This window comes from Microtus pennsylvanicus, chromosome 5 (assembly GCF_037038515.1).
Source record: "Microtus pennsylvanicus isolate mMicPen1 chromosome 5, mMicPen1.hap1, whole genome shotgun sequence".
NCBI lineage: Eukaryota > Metazoa > Chordata > Mammalia > Rodentia > Cricetidae > Microtus > Microtus pennsylvanicus.
In genome coordinates, this window is record NC_134583.1 from 96264937 (window position 1) to 96276562 (window position 11626).

Genomic DNA, 11626 nt, shown 5'->3' on the forward strand with positions numbered 1-11626 from the left:
GGAGGGAGTAGAGGAGATACTGGCTATTAAATTGGGAAAGTAAATGACCCATGGTCGTTGCTGCCCCTGAAGGGCCACATCCATTTCCCTTGAGTATCATTTACATGCACCACTGTGTAGAAAAAGGTCTTGGCGAGCTCAGGCCGTTCTGATAAAGCGCCACGGGCTGTGTGGCTTGTAAGCAGTAGAAATTTCTCACCATTCTGGAGCCTGCAAGTCTGGGACTGGAGTGAGGGACATTTTTTTTTCTGGTATTGCAGACTGCCAAGCTTCTAATTGTGCGCTCACATAGTGAAAAGAGGTCTAGAGAGCTCTTTAGGGCTCTTTTGTAAGGGCAATAATCCCATTCATGAGGGTCCCACCCCCGTGACCCAATTGCCTTTCACAAGCCCCATTTCCTATGACAATCACCTAAGGAGTTAAGATTTCAAAATACAAGTTTGCGGGCTTGGTAGCATTAAGTCCTAACAAGGCGTTTAGGAGAAATTCCATTTGCTAACTTCCTGCTACATGGCAGGTACGTGGACTATTTGCTAGGAATTGTGCACAAGACGCGGTGAATTTTCCTTCTTTAGTCTCATTCTAATGGTCTGATGATCAGCTTATTCGTGTAGCTAACTTGCAAAAGGCAGAAGGCAGCTTACAAAAATGCAAACATCCAGTAAGAGACACATCAGTTAGGAGGTGGAGGCCTGGATGCAAAGGCTTCCTATCTTCCTGCCAGAGCTTCCTCCTATCCAGTGCAGACTGGAAGTCCCTAACAAAGGCAGGCCACCCCTTGGTAACTGTATCGATGTCTTTTCTGGCTCCCTGGCCATTCCCGCTGTTACACATATGCACAGCATAGCCAGGGCACTTCTCTGTTTCATGATATTAGGGAGGAGGGAAGGACATACCCACCCCAGATGGGTCCCATCATCCTCTGTCCCATCTTTTGTGTCTGGAGTTCATACTGCCTTTTGTCGTTTCTGCCAGTGGAGTTTTCAAAAGCAAGAATCCCACATCCTTTGACCACTCAGAGAGTGTACAGTATATTTGATGTCTGGGACATCAAACAAATGCTTGTGCTCACAGTGCAGAAATAATCCCAGACAAAAGACAACTGTGGCTATGCGGAGAATACCAAAGAGACAGGGTCAGGAATTACCAGGCAAGTCAAAGGAGAGGCTGTTTCACAAACTCGGTTCACCCGTGAGAACAGAGGGGAACTTGCTGACTGCACCCACAACTGATGATACCAGGGAAGGCTAGTCAGGCCTGAGCTGGACCCATAACCCTTCTTCCGGACAGAACCTGGAATCATTTGGGATAACTGGGAGAGGCCTATTAATGGCGAACGCAGCATGTGCAGCCCCTGGGAAGGACCTGGTCCCAAAGGACTTTCTAAGGATCAATCAGGGCTGTGCTGTGAACCTACGAGAATCACAGCTCTTTTCCCCTCCCCTTCTGGTACTATGGCTTGGGAGGAGACAGGAAGCTAGGGCATTTTCTCTTGCTCTGCTGGTCTGTTCCCCTCCTCAAGGCCTAGAAGTTAAGGGGTAAATTAATTGGAAGAAAGGGGAGGGAAAGCCAGGACCTGGGAACTGCAAATCAAAGGAGCCTGTCTCCCCAGAGGGCTCAGAGGGAACCCTGCTCACAATAGCAGTTCAAGTTCACCTTGTGGGAAGGGGAAGAGGTGTTTTAATGGTACTGTAGGAAGTGGGGAGGAGAGGGAAAAAGGGATAGAAAATCAAAAGAGAGAGAGGGAGAGAGGAGAGAGGCGCAAATCCAAATGTCGATGTGTAGACACAGTGAGGAGAGCCTGCTGCCTGACAGGGTGATTTATTGGATTCTTCCACTTAATCACTGCCGGCCTGTGGCCAAACGGATCTCCAGCAAAGCTGAAAGGCAGCCGAGGGAAACAGGCTCATAAGCATAAAGCCGCATAATGGTGTTCAATGAAGTGTGAGACTTTTAGTTCAGTCTCGCTGAGCCGGCCGCACCGCCGGAATGTCAAAGAGGGATTGTGGGTGGAAAAATTATGGATTTAAACTGCTAGCTGTAAATGAGGTCAATATGTCTGGTTCATAAACAGTCCGAGCCTATTCCAAGAATGCAGTGAGGGGGAAAATTAGCGTGAAGCCAACACTGTAGACAAACCTCATTGAGATATAATTGCAGCTATAAATACAAGCGAAAAGCTTACGGAGTGCAATAAAATACAGACACGCTTTTTTATTTCCCCTTCTTCTTCCTTCTTTGAATCCATGCATTTGTTAAGGCTGCGCATCTCTAATGCGCCTTTCATCTCCCCCTCCCTCTCCTAGTGACACCCAGTGTTGCAATTAATTGAGTGTTCTTGATTTCTCATTCCATTTTATTCAGGCGAGATTGGAAAAAATCAAAGAGCACATCTAAAGCATTTTCTCCCCTTTTGCCTCTCTATTTGAATCAGGTTGAAATGTGCGTGAGAGGGGAAAAAAGCGGTGCTTATTTTTTTTCATGAAGAGGAAAGATCCAAGTAAAAAAGGCTTTTTAAAGGAATACGTCTGTGAGGTCATTTGGATCTCAGTTAATGAAGGAAATCAAAGACATCTATAGGGTCTCATGGTGGGGATTCCTTGGGGGGGGCACCTTGTCTGGCCTCATGAGACAGTGACTCAAAATTAATATATATTTTTTCACGTTCTCTCTTTTTCTTCTCAAACTCCGGAGAATCTCATTATTTTGTTTTGCACTTGAGCTCAGAGGACAGAGGACAGACATTAGCAAACTTACTCTGCCCGGTTTAAAAGCCGATACAGTAATAAATTGAAGTCTAATAGCTCTGGTCAGGCTGTCTTTCCCCTAAACCAATTGATTTAAATGGCAGTAATTTGGCCAGCGAGGCTAGTCCTGTTTAAATTAAACCCATTAATATAATAGCTCAAGTCCCGAATGAAATCCATCTGCAGAGAAGGCTCCACCGGTCAGTAGTTTCATAACTGTGAGGGGATGTCCTGGAACGCCCACAGCCCAGCAAACAGGAATTACAGATTACAGACAAGACCCTGGTGTGGGTGGGGTGTGGGGGATAGTAAGAGCACACACGTTCAAGTGAGAAACTGGCCTGACGGTTTCAAGGGAAGTGACCTTGGCCATTAACAATGAAAGGTTAATTGTATTAATAGCAGCAAGTAGAGTTCCTGTGGGGAAAGCCTGAAGCATCCTCTCCCTCTCCCTCCATTTCACAAAGGAGGTGTTTTTTTTTCTTTTTAATTGTTCTTATTAAGCACCGCAGATCACACACACATACAAAAAGCAATTTATTTTTCACTGTGAAACACCGGCCTTTGCCACCGAGGGTCTGCATGGGTGTGAATTTCATCGTTGGATGTTGAAATAATGCCTGTGCTAAGAACACACGTGGTTCAGAAGTCTGTTCTTTGCAGGCTTGTGCTGAGGTGCGTACACCAGAGGGGTTTGGTTTTGAGAGTCAGGAATGCAGCCACTGTTCTCATCCCAGACTCGGAGTTAGTGTTTAAACTAGAGCAAATTGGCTGCCATCTGTTCCAAGGGAAGAGTGCTTCTTAAATAGACCACCAAGAACCTGAGCTGGGGAACCGTGGAATTGTGGGAATTTCACCACTCACGCATATCAGAAGGATGCCGGTGGAATAATGCAATGGATGTCCACTGGTGGCCACAGAAGACACTTTCTGTTAGAACACAGGAGGTAGCACATGTCTGAGCAAAAGACACGGTCTAAAGATATGGGGCATTTTCTTCCAGACACATTTTTTTTTACATTCTTTCTCTCTATATGGTTTTCCTATACCATTGGGCAGTCTTAGACACTTTATTCTAAGTTTATTTCATAGCTAAGAAGGAATAAAACATGGAAAGAATACTCTGCAATCCTCACTGGGTGTTCCTGGTGCCAGTGAGAAGACATAGAAATGAACTTGATACCTGTGGTGTTGAACATAGTTACCTACCAGTAGTTCTACTCATTGTGGCTATTAGGCTTATTAATAGTATATTAATTATTTGATTCAACTAGAATATGAAAATACATGATTTTTTCATATGTATTATGTCATTGACAGTTTATTCATCCATAAGTGTAAAAAAATGTATAGTTGCACCTAGCAGCCAGTAGATATTTTCCATATTTGGGACATTGTGGCAGGGTCTTTTACACATGGTATTTAATTTATTCCTCATGCAATGGATGGAGTACATATTCTCTTTCTCAATATTATAACGGAAGAAATTTAAGTTTTCCTCTCTATAAGTTCTAATGTTCTTTGAGGCTATGTGATGATCCTCTTCCCCCAAATTGCCTCGCGAATTCTTTACCGATTTGTACTTCATTTAGACTAGGCTATCTAAATGCTGAAAATATACTGGATTAGTTTATTTTTTCATTCCTATAATAAATAGCTGGGGTAGGCTACTTTATAAAGAAAAGGAGTTTATTTAGCTTCCTAAAGATTTGAAGACATGGTGTTCTCATCAGCCTGGTTCAAACATGGACCTCAGTGCATGATGTCAGGAAACAAGAAGCTGGAAATTGATTCAGAAATTGAATATGCTCCTATAATCAATCACCAGTTAGAGCTCAAGAATAAAACCAGAATTACTTTCATGTTTTTAGAGATCATGCCCCAATGAGCTGAGGATCCCTTAGAGTCCCACCGCTTAATGATCCGTACATGCAGGTAATTAAACACATTAAATAGAGGTGAATCCTCTTATAACAGATACATGACATAGGAAGTAAAGCATAAACCAGCCAATGGATTTGACCCCAAAAGATTCTTCAATATTTAGAATTTTCTTGAGGTCATGATCAAATTGAGATATAAGAAGTAATTTTACATTTGTAAAAAAAGGATGGCTTATAGGAGACATTCATTTAATAGAGGCTCTATTCCATTCACTTTATTGTTCTCAGCAATGAGGCCTTGCAACCTCATTTTGTTTTTGGTCTGATAGTGCTCTCTGTCCATCCTTCAGAATGTGTAGGGGCTAGAAGAAAGGAACTGTTTAAGGGGTACTGTGAAGTTGTGAGTTCCTTTGAGCTTTCCCATTGGTAAACTGGTATCCCCAGCACCACTGAGAGCAAAGCGCAGAATGCAGCTTCCAGAATTCTAACCACAGTCCTCAGCCCACGACACAGGGTCAAGGCATACTAACCAAGGGGGGAGAAGAGTGACAGCCAAGCAAAAAGACACAAACTCCAATAAAAACAGACTCAATTTTTCACTTAAGTGTGCAACCTGGAGCTCCATGTGCTACTTCTAGTCAGTGGCCGAGTCTTAGAACACTTGAGGAAGGAACTGAACCCAAGGCATTGACTGCCAGGGTAACAGATGGGACTCCTGGGATGGGGTGGGGATGGAGGTTTTATAACTCTTAAGTTATGCCTCTGCCCCTCCTTGATTCTCCACTCAGTGGCCCTTAGTGTTGATGTACCATGAACTCAAGACTGAAACGGTCTATCTCAGATCAACTACGGAATTTGCGCAACACAGATCCTGCCTTAGCTGTTTAGGCATTCTGCATCTCTCAATATTGTTATGACAGGATTGATCTTTTTCTGAGAGAGACGAAAGAACACCATAAATTCAGATCATTGACATCTCAGCTGAGTCTAGAAGGTAGACAAAATGAGTATTTCTAATCTATATCCTACTGGTAATAAAATAGGGATGAAATGTTCACAATTACAGGGCTAAGATACTTTATAGGTTGGACATGTTCATTATTAAACAAATATTTTTTTTAGTGGCAGCTGTGTCCCAAGGATTATTCCTAGGACATGGGTACATTAGGCTCTTTTGGAACTCACATCTGTGTTTGTTATTGCTGCTCGAGAAAACCAGAGGATAAGGCAGTAACACACACATGTGACATGTGAACAGTAGACAATGCTGTGCAGCCACAGCTGAAGCATGCCAAACCACGCTGCTCATACGCAGTGCTGCTCATACACCATGACCAGGATGTCCTTTCAGATGAGGTCGCTTTTAAATCGATGTGAATCAAGTCAGGGAATAGTACCTTAGAAAGATAAACCGTGAACCTCCTCTCCCATCCAAAGCACGTGGTACTTTTCAGTTTAAAGTTTCTAGTGGAGTTCATTCACGGACATCCTGCATTCTCTCAGTAATCCACAGTAGTCAGCAGTCAGTGAACAACACTGGGTACCAGTACAGGACCCCAGGAAAATCAGCAGGCCCAAGAGAGATGCTGGGTAAAGGATGCTCTCCTCTCCCTACCCACAAGTGTCTCCTGGGAAAGGGAAACATGTCTAGGGAGTGATGGAATCTCAGTAGAGAAAGAAGGCTTTTTGTTCCTGCCTTCCCTTCCTCTCTGAAGCCACCCATGAGGAAAGGTTTGATTTCCTTTCATAAGTTTTTCTCAGGGGTTTGCTAAGGAAGGAGACAGTCTTTGGGTTCAAAGCCACATGGAACCTTAGTTCACAGCCAGGCTTTGGCCACTGCCAAAATTTGCACCATGCCACAGGTGTGTCAGAAAAATGACATTCAAAGAGTCATGAACATCTAGAACGGTTCACATGACTCTGTGTGCCAGTTCCCACTGTCTACAAACCACCTCTGGGCAAGGAGCCACTGACTTCAGGAAGCTCTGTCCTGTTCTGGTTCTCACTTACCAACCTAAAACACCTCCACCCCACATCACCCCAGAAAGCTGTGAAAGCAAAGCAGGTAGGATGGTTGAAGTAGCAGATACAGTTGGGTCTTAGATTGGGTTTCTTTTTCAAATGAATAGAAGTATAGAAATAGCATTGTGACCACTAGCAAGATATTCTTTAAGAGTTTGCTATGCCTTGCTTTAAATGTCCAAAACCAAGGCTATAGTCGATACTATAAATATTTGCTTATCAATAATGATTGCTTGAGACATTTACTACCTATTAACCAGCAGGAGTCTTTTGTTGTTACTTTTTATGATGATGAACTCTGCCACCTGAGCTGGAATATTTATTTACTCATTTATTTTGTTCTTAAGGTGAGGTTTTTCCTTTTTTTTTAGAAATAGAATTTCACTGGGTAACTCTGGATGGTTTGAAACTCTCCATGTAGACCACGCTAACCTGGAATTCACAGAGATCCCCTGGCTATGCCTCTGACCTCTTGAGTTCTGGGATTAAAGGTGAATGTCATCACCCTTGGCCCCTTCTACTTTTTGAGGCAAATTTTTATTAGAGCCGGCAGACCAGAGTTCCTGCTCCTACTGCCTCAGGTGCTGAGACTGGGGTTTACATTGTTATACCCAGCTCTGAACAGATTTTTAAGAGTACAGTTTGTCATTATTATCTATGGGCACAATACTGTCTGCCAATCCTCTGGAAGTTATTGATCTTGAATAACTGAGATTTATGCACTGGTGAGCATAGGGTCAAAAGTCAGAGCACATTTCCTGATTTGAAAGCCCACCAGTTTCTGAGTTTGGAAATCCACCAATCTCTGAGCACAAAATCCCACCAAGTCCTTGGACTTGCCCCAAGTTCAGGACTTGAAATTCCACCAATTCTCACCCTAGGCAGCTCCACCTGCCCAAGAAACCCTCCTTACCACTCAATACTTTGATACTCCTCACCTAGGCAGAGGCAGCCCTCGTCTTGTGCCTTTCCCAAGAAATCCCTTGTGTGTGGTTTGCTGTGTGGTGTGCCTTTGTGGTATTCCTTGGCTCCAAACTACCAGGATATGTTTCCCCTCAGAGCTGCAACATTTCCACTGAGTGTTCCCTTCAGAGCTGCAACAGTTTCTGATCAGAGGGATAGCACTTACAATGAGCCTTCCTCCTTCTGGTGTGCCTCACCCTCTCCATGTCTCAGTTCTTTCTACACTCTCCTCTTTATGAATGTGCTCCAGATTTAGTCTCCAGGGCCACAGTGTTTGGGAGGTGGGGTATTTGGGGGCTGTTTAGGCCATAAGGCAAACCTCATAATGGGTTAATACAACTGGATAAAGGGCTTCGTGAAGGGTGTTGCCTTATTTGCTTCTCTGCTCTCTGCCAGGTGAAGGTGCTTCCATCTGGAGGATGCACTAAGGAAGACTATGTCCTGGAAACAGGGCACAGCCTTTGGCAAATGATGTTTAAAATTTGGAATACTTTGTCCCTAGAATTGTAAAAAATAAACCTTGATTTTCTTTTCATAAACTCTCTAGACTATGGTATTCTGCTATGACAGCAGAGACTCATAAATGGGTCTGTGTAGTACTTTTCCCTTGGGTGACTGCTTACACTCAGTGTCATGTCCTCTGGTGTCATCTGTCCACTCCCATATCACAAAACTCTTTCAAAAGCTGAATGATAATCTTATTGTAGGTATACGACAAGTATCTTGTCTTCCTTCTCAGCTACCTTCTTCCTTGACTGGCAGAAGCTTGCAAAGGGGCTGGTTACATAGTGTCCAGTTCTTCAAAACTCATTTGTTAAACAAACCACCTAAAAATTTGAACTGCAACTCGGTTTACAGGCTTTGTTTGGAAGCTTCTGTTCTGTATCACAGCCTTCCTGATAGAGAAATCGACCAAGAGGGAGAATTTATTGCTTAGCAAGCCTCTGCCAGAGCCTCTTCTTATACCCCAGACTTTATCCACTTAGGTCACTAAGATTCCTTAAATAACTGGCTCGCCTTCTTCTCCCATCACCCACACTGTAATGCATAGCTCTGTTTTGCTTCCTACTTCACACACAGGAGCTGGTTGTGTCTTATCTCCTGGTTTTGGTGCACTCCCAAACGGACAGGGACTCTCCTGGGTTTCTCTTTCTTCCTTTCCTCTCACCCACATGCCACACTTTGCTGATCTCCCTCCTAATTAGGCTGCCTTCTCACTAGCCTAACAACTGCTTTTTATATCCTTATAGAAGAATGCCATTGCTCTTTGTGAACATTTTAAATTTGTGAAAACATCTCTACCCATTTTCTTTAAATTAGTGCCACGGAGTCATTTTTTTTTTTAAAGCAACAAACTTTTTAGAATGCTTTCAGGCTTACAGAGTGTGTTGGTTATGCGTCTGTTGCTGTCATAAAAAAATACCCTTTGAAGACAATTTAAAGAAAAAGAATGTTATTTTTTTCCTCATAGCCCAAGGATGGCAGGGGCTTGAGACAGCTGCTCACATTGTATCATTGGAAAGGAAGCGGGAAGCAATGAGTTCCAGGGGATGGTGCCATTCACTAGTGGGGCCGATGCTCTCACCTCAGTTAGCCCAAGACAATCCTTCACAGGCACATCCAAGGGCTTACTAAATCATCCCTCACTGCTGTGCCTTCAGGCTTGTCTTCTGTCTTCTTGATAATTCCAGAGCCTGTCAAGTTGACAGTCAATGTCAACCATCCCATGGAGGAATGGAGTGGGCTGTTCAAAGAATCCCTTCATAGCCCTTTCCAGTCCTTCCATCTCATGACACCAGCTAAGTGGGTTAATTTTCTCTGTCAATTAGAGAACTTAAAGACAGAAAACAGCTCAGAGAAATGTGAAAATGAAACATTTATTGGCAAGCATTATAGAGTTCATGGGTAATGAATGGACCCAGAGCTGGGTGACCTCTGACCATAAAAGGGTCTGGCTTTTCATTTGAGTTTCAGTATCTCCTTCCTGGTGAGTCGCAGTATTCTGTTGCTGAACCTAAGGAGTTGATACATCCCTTTTAAGTATAGGGATTGGAAACACTGCTTCTATCCATAAGCACAGAAATAGCTATAATGGGTGTATGGGCATGGAAACAATTGGTTGGGATTAGGGTGAGCCCTAACCTTCTTCTTCTTTTTTGGTATAGTAGAGAAAGAGAAACTCACTAAAGGCATTGGGGAAAATGCAAACTTACTGCTGCCTGAGGTCCCATGACCTCACTTGCTTTCAGATTCCCTCCCAATAACAACCTGCATTAATGTGTTGCAATGTTTATAATCAATGAGCAAATATTGACAAAATGTTGTTAAAGTCATAGTTTGTATTAGGATTTGTTTGTCCTTTGGGTTAGAGCTTGAGATTTCTAGCAGTGTGAGTCTGCAATGACAGTCGTATAGCTTTACTGATCTGTAGTAACCTGTGTCCCATCTAGTTATCACCCATATGCCATCCCTGGGGATCGCTTGCCTTTTTATGCTCCTCTTAGTTTTGCCTTTTCCAGAATATTTGGAACTGTACAGTATATAGTCTGTTTCATCTGTCCTTTGTTTGCTTAGCAGTAGGTACTAAGTTCTACTAGGCCTTCAGTAGCTTGACAAGTCATTTCTTCTTAGCCCTGGACAGTATCTCATTCACTGTAGAACTTATTTACGTATTCACATATTGGACTACATTGGCTACTTGTATTTCTTTTCTTTTTCTTTTATCTTTTTTGCAGTTTTGTATTTTTGTGGATGCAAAATGTTCACTTTTTTATACAGGGCTATATAAAGTCATTTTCCTGAAAGTGTATGATGTGCTTTGAGCATTCTCCTCCCATCATCCACCCTTTCTCACCCATCCGCCCTCTCGGTTGGTTGTTCTTCTCTGTAGTCTCTCATATACTTCCATTTTTTTTTGTAATGCATGGCTTTATGGACTCTACAGTCTAGAAACCACAAATGACAGAAAGCATTCATAGTGTCTAAGACTGATGTCTTTTTAATAAGATTACCTCTAGTTTTATCTCTTTTCTAAAATATCATGGCCTCATTTATTCATGGATGAACAAAATTCCACTGTATATAAACAAGATTTTCTTTATCCCTGTGTTGAGAGACAACCAAATCATTTCTATAAATTTGCTATTGTGAGCAGTACAGCAATTAACCTTGATAAGTATTATCTTTATGAGATGTGCATTTGAAGTCTCTGCGTAAATACAAGTTGTATAGCTGGGTCATATGATAGTTCCATATTTTAGTTTTGTGAGAAACCTCCATATTAATTTCCCTAGTGGTGAGACTAGTTCACTTCCCACCAGCAGTGAATAAGGTTCCCATATGTCCATATCTTCACCAGAAGTTGTTGCAATGTGCTTTTTAAAGGGCTCACATTCTGACTGGACTGGGATGCTATCATTGAAGGGTTCTCATTTGCATTTCTCTTTGAACTAATATGTCCTGGCTAGTATTATGTTAACTTGACAAAATCTAGTTTTTTGGAAATAAGAGGCCTCAATTCAGAAAAGGCCTCTCTGTAAGATCTAACTGCAGGACATTTTCTTAATTAGTGATTGCTGAGGAAGGGCCATTCCTTTGTGGGTTGTGCTATCCCTGGGATCCCTGGTGGTCCTGCATCCTATAAGAAAGCTGGCTAATGAAGTCTCTCATTACTAATGTGTAAGAGTTGATGTGTGATTTAAGTTTTAGTAATGTTTCTTTTACAAATTTGGGTGTCCTTGCGTTTGAGGCATAGATGTTAAGAATGGAAATGTTATTTTAGTGGAGCGTTCCTTAGATGAGTAAGAAGTGTCTTTTCTTGTCTTTTTTGATTAATTTGATTTGTTAAATATTAGAATGGCTACATCACCTTGCTTCATAGGTCCACTCGCTTAGAACATTTTTTATAACCACATGTTCTGAGGTAATGCCTGCTTTTGATGTGAGGTGTGTTTCTTGTATGCAGCAGAAGGATGGATCCTGTTTTTTGCATTCATCCTGTTAGTCTGTGTG